The following is a 6,000-nucleotide window of genomic DNA, read 5'->3' on the forward strand; positions in this document are numbered from 1 at the left end:
ACTCCATTTAATCCTCCAGGGAAAGATTGAAGGCAAACGAGGTCCAGGCAGAAGAAGAACATCGTGGCTTCAAAATCTAAGGGACTGGTTTGGACAAAACTCAGCAGCACTTTTTTGTGCGGCTGCTGATAAAAACAGGATCACCAACATGATCGCCAACGTCTGATAACGGATATGGCACAAGAAGAAGAAGAAGAATTAAAAGAATTATCAAAGTTATTCACATTATAAATGTTTACAGTAACACACATATGACATAAAAGGAGCTTAAAAAGTCAAACAATAAATAAACATTTGTTAGAGTTGCTGGCAGAAGGGCAGAGAAAAGAAGTTAAGGGAATGTCTGTATCAGTAGACTGGTTTTTAATTTATGGTGGAAACCTTTCACAGTGGGGCTGACCAGGTCTCCTGGAGGGTGGAGTGTACAATCTGCATGATATCAAATATTGAAAGGGCCACACTTGGAATACTGCATCCAGTTTTGGTCACCACGATGTAAAAAAGATGTTGAGACTCTAGAAAGAGTACAGAGAAGAGCAACAAAGATGATCAGGGGACTGGAGGCTAAAACATATAAGGAACAGTTGCTGGAATTGGGTATGTCTATGAAGAGAAGGACAAGTGGGGACATGATAGCAGTGTTCCAATATCTCAGGGGTTGCCACAAGGAAGAGGGAGTCAAGCTATTCTCCAAAGCACCTGAAGGAAGGACAAGAAGCAACAGATGGAAACTAACCAAAGAGAGAAGCAACCTAGAACTAAGGAGAAACTTCCTGACAGTTAGAACAATTAATCAGTGGAACAACCTGCCTCCAGAAGCGGTGAATGCTCCAACACTGGAAGTTTTTAAGAAGAGACTGGACAGCCATTTGTCTGAAATGGTATAGAGTTTCCTGCAGGGGGTTGGACTAAATGACCTCCAAGGTCCCTTCCAACATTATTACTATTATTATTATTACTACTACTACTACTACTACTACTACTACTACTACTACTACTACTACTACTACTATTATTATTATTATTATTATTATTATTATTATTATTATTATTATTATTATTATTATTATTATTATTATTATTATTATTACCTCTAGATGATCAGGTACATTATTTCCCAGAGCAGCTGATCTGACTTGGTCACTTCTTGTGTGATGTGTGATAACGTCTCTTCTCCCTCAGCCACCGAAACCTTTCCCTGACATTTCTTACCCGAGGCATCTTTCTCTTGTATATTGCATATATATGCCAAGGAAAAGATGACAGGAGTGCTGAAATCAAGATGGATGGATGTCTGCAGAGAGGGGCTTGGAAAAACATCAAGATAATACAGAGATGTGATTTGGGGACAGAACAAATGAAGGTCCAAAAGTTAGGAATGATTGCATGATTCATGCCATCAGTTGCACAGTTGCCAGAGATAAATAAGCATGAATGGTTTACTGTGTTAGAATCACTGCTGATCTTTACAGACAGTAATTTGCATATTTTAACATAATTCCACATGCAGAAAAATATATTTGTGTAAAATTGCTTCTCTGGGAGAGGTGATAGCTAAATTTTGTTGGTTGGGGGACACAGAGAAGCTAAGTTCCTAGATGGATTATTGCATAATCACACTAAAATATGTAACTCAGTGATCTGTTAAAATCTTACAGTACTTCATTATAATGTCGGTGCACGGAATAGAGTTGATGAATAAGGTAATTTGTATTATTAAAAGTCATAATTTGAAAGCCTTGATTGACCAAAGGCATGACAGGTAGCAGAAAAAAAATCTGTGCACTTATCCATTGACTATCATGGCATACATTTCCTTTCCTTTCTTTTTTTTTTTCTAAAATCATCTTTAATTTATTTGGCTTCCTATCTCTTACACCTTTTTTGCACTTATATCAAGCTGCTTACTAAAAGAAGTAATAGGATGATGGCGATGGTTTGAATGGCTAAGGAAGAAGAGAAGCATATACATACACACACACACACACACACACACACACACACATATATATATATATATATATATTCCTCAGCTTTTATGTGTATAGTAGTTCTTCAGATAGTCTTAACATACTGTGCAAATGATAATTAAAATGTGAAATTTATTTCATTTCATTTTCTCCCTTCTCTAGATTTTCAAGGTTTTTGGATTCATATAATCTGGTTTGAACTGCCTTCAAAGTAATGCTTAAAATGTTTCTTTTGGTTTAGATTTTTCTTGGAACACTTTAATTTGCTAAGAATGTTTCTTCTTTTTTTAGCTGATCCCATTTTTTATATTAAAAAGTCATGTATATTTTCAACACAGGTAGTCCTTGTTTTACAACCACAATTGAGCCCAAAATTTCTGTCGCTAAGCAGGGCAGGTGTTAAGTGAGTTTGGCTCCATTTTAAGGCCTTTTTTGTCATAGTTGTTAAGTGAGTCATTGCAGTTGTTAAGTTAGTAACATTGCTATTAAGTGAATGTGGCTTCCCCATTGACAGAAGGTCAATAACTCCGGTACACGGCAACTCTCATAAATACATATCAGTTGCAAAGCGTCTAAATTTTGATCATGTGACCATGTTGGTCGTAAATGTGAAAAATGATCATGAGTCCTTTTTTCCAGTGCCTTTGTAAAGTCGAATGCTCACCAAATGGTTGTAAATCAAGGACTACTTGTACAGTAACTTGCTCCAGCTATTGAATCAGATTACTACACTTTGTTATGACTAAAGAAATGGGGATACAGTGCTGAAATTATGGGAACTGAAAATCCTAATGTGCAAAACTGCTTGGGAATAAGTCACTGAATATAGTGGGATTTAGATACAGGTATGAGTGCACTGTGAATTAATATATTTTAAAATAGATCACAGTGTCCACAAGAGGGCAGTGTTGGTACACTGGAGAGTGATTTATTCAGGCCAGTTCTGTAAATCCTGAGTTCTAATCCTGTCTGATTAGTTATGCAAAAATTCCTTTAAATGTAGCCTTCACAGCCTGATGGCCTCAAAATATAATAGACTGGCTACATGTTCTGGAAGTTCCACTATGCCACTGAAGAGAAGGCTGTTATGGTAAATTTGCTACCTCTTGTAAATTAACCTGAATTTCGGATAAAGGAACAAATTTTCTGATGTTATCCTAGAGCACATGTATTGTGGGGACAACCTTGAGAGACAGGAGGCTGCAGTCTAGACAATGATCTGATAAATGAAATTTGAGTCCGAAGGAGGAGAGATGATCAAAGAGCCTCAGAAGAGATCCTCCCTAGTTTTCAGAAAAGTAATAGTGAAGGAAGGGAGGGCTGCTTTCAGACTTGCAAGACTGTTGTTAGTCTTACCAGATAGCCCAGACAGGAAGCACAACAAGAAGTACTTGTTCTATCTTTATTGTAGGATAGACGATATTGTAAGGTTAAATTAACAGAATCTCAAAACTCTGAAAGTACCTCTCTCTTTACTTTTGGTCTTCCCAAAACAAGGGATGGTCCTCTCTGATATGATTTGTTTAGAAATAAAAATGATGAGTCTCCTTTGCAAGCCAAAGGAACTCTGAATTACATTTCCGATAGAAACTCGCAAGGTTTATATTGTTACATATCAGAGATGATAGATGGCTAGTTAGTAAGAAAGGGGGACTTTAGTGGAATAAAGACAAAAAGAATGTGACAGGTGAGGCACGGTTGTCCTTTCCCTCTAACAGGTCTCAACTGTGTGCTTAGAAACTTTATTCAAGTTTTAAGAATGTTTGTTCCCCTTTGGGTTTGGATCTAACAGTCTTTTCAGTTTTTTTCTATTTTTATTGGAATAACACTAATCATTCAGAACAAACTGAATTGGAAATGGCTTTTAATAGACCATTTGATAGCCAGTACGTTCCACTCTTAGCCACATTTTTTTTTTTTGAAAATGAACAAAATGGGTTTTGTCAGGTTTGGAGACCTTTAAAAGAAAAATCCAAAAGCTGTGATTTTCAACATATCAAAAATAATCATGCCCATATAAACATTGGTGCTTACATAAAGGGGAAAAAAATCTGTAGCATAGAAGTTGGCACCTTTGAATGTCTATGCTGGGTTTTACAATTTATGTCCTTCTGTGTAGGAAAGAATACATCTGCAATAAATGGTAGACCCCAAATAGTTTCGTAGTCTCATTTTTTTATAACTGCCTTGGATTATTTTGAAAATAAATCAGGTTTCAAGTCTGCATACTAAGTCTCCATACATGTTTCCTTTCTGTAAAATAAGTATACAGAGGAACAGGGTACTTGGCACCAATCTTACACATTAGTTGTGTACTAATACAGCTACTGCTTATGCTGTAACTAATTGCTTAGTGAAAAAAAATCTGGTACCTAAGAATGATGATGATGATGATGATGATGATGATGATGATGATGATGATGATGATGTTAGTGTGTGTGTGTGTGTGTGCACGCGCGCGCATGCACTCCACGCATATATAGTGCACCATCTCTTGATTTCTCTTCATCTTTGTGGAAACTAAGAACAGTGAACAGGAAATAGTCGAATGGACAAGTGCCATTCAGTTATCTTAAAAGTGCTTTTTCAGTGGAACTAATCTTTCCTTTGCCCCCATCATCCTGCCAGAATTGATGAAGCTTCTTGGATGAGAAGCAAAGCATCTTTTTCTTCCTCCTCACTCAAGGGAAAAAACAGTCAAGTTGCCTTTTGAAAAAGCACCTTTGAGACAACCATGTCCTATGACTGAGAAGCTCCACTGACATTTTGCCATTCAGCTATTTCCTGTTCACTCTTCTTCCTGTTCACTGTTTGCACTGTCTCCATTCAAATACCTGAACATGTGTCTGAAGGATCTTTGTTTTCCAGAGACTGGACACACCGCAGCATTGAATATAATTGTACATAATGCTTTATTGTAGCACACACACCTATCCTGTTGCCTTTTAGGTTAACTCCACCTTCCTAGGCTTTGCAAGCTGATGTAGCTACATAAATAAACCTTTGATGGTTAGTCTTTGAAAGAAATACATGTCTTCATTTTTATAAAGTGGCATATAACCTTGGCCTCCCTCCAGAAGTTCTTGCACTTGTTGGGATTAGGATCTGCCTTCAGGTAGTTGCTTTACCGAGCTCCAGGCCAAGCTCCAGACAGGAATCACACCACAATGGAATCACACCACAATGGGCTGTTTACCAAAGCTTATGGCCCTAGCAATTGACTAATAGCCCTCTTGCTTGCCTTTTATAGTCACACATTCCAGACATCTCTTTCTCGTCTCTACTTGTGGGATTTTTTTCTCCTACATGACCCACACTTTTGTAGGCTAAGGACTTGGGTGGGGCAAGGCTGTCTCTGAATGTCAGCAGGTTCCTAGAAATGCCAAGGTGTGGTTCAATGAGATAGAAACCCAGAGCAGCAGTATGGATGCTTGTAAGTAAATGTGACTGGTGGGATTAATGAATGAGTGAATGAGCCCATCTGCTCTCAAGTTTCTGAGGATGTAAACTTTTACTGCCCTTTGGGAGAAGGGATGAGCTGAGTCTGTCCTTAGGGATGTGGGGATGGGAAGCATTTCTGCCAGCTGCACCTCCTTTTCCCAATTGCAGACAGCAACACCAGCTTCATTCCTTTACAACATGTATAAAAATGCATATGTTCAAGTCATCCTATGAAGATGCAATCATTAAGTGATGGAGAAGCATACAAGTAGTCCTCAACATACGAGTATAATTGAGCCCCGAATTATGGTCATTAATTTTGGCAGTTTTTTAAGCAGATCATCATGTACCATGCCTGAGTTTATCACCTTTTGGGGTCATGGTCCATGGTCCATGACGACCATGGACTTGACCCAATTAGTTCATGCACCCACTCACATAGGAGGGCACACACTGGATCTGATTTTTGTCTCTGGCCAGTGGCAGAATGATCTGGAAATGGGGGAGATAGTTATAGAGCCCTTGTCATGGTCAGATCATGCACTCCTGAGGATGGACTTCCGGACCGCTGCCCCTCGCCGCAGGGAGA

This window comes from Protobothrops mucrosquamatus, unplaced genomic scaffold (assembly GCF_001527695.2).
Source record: "Protobothrops mucrosquamatus isolate PMUCROS unplaced genomic scaffold, P.Mucros_1.0 scaffold565, whole genome shotgun sequence".
NCBI lineage: Eukaryota > Metazoa > Chordata > Lepidosauria > Squamata > Viperidae > Protobothrops > Protobothrops mucrosquamatus.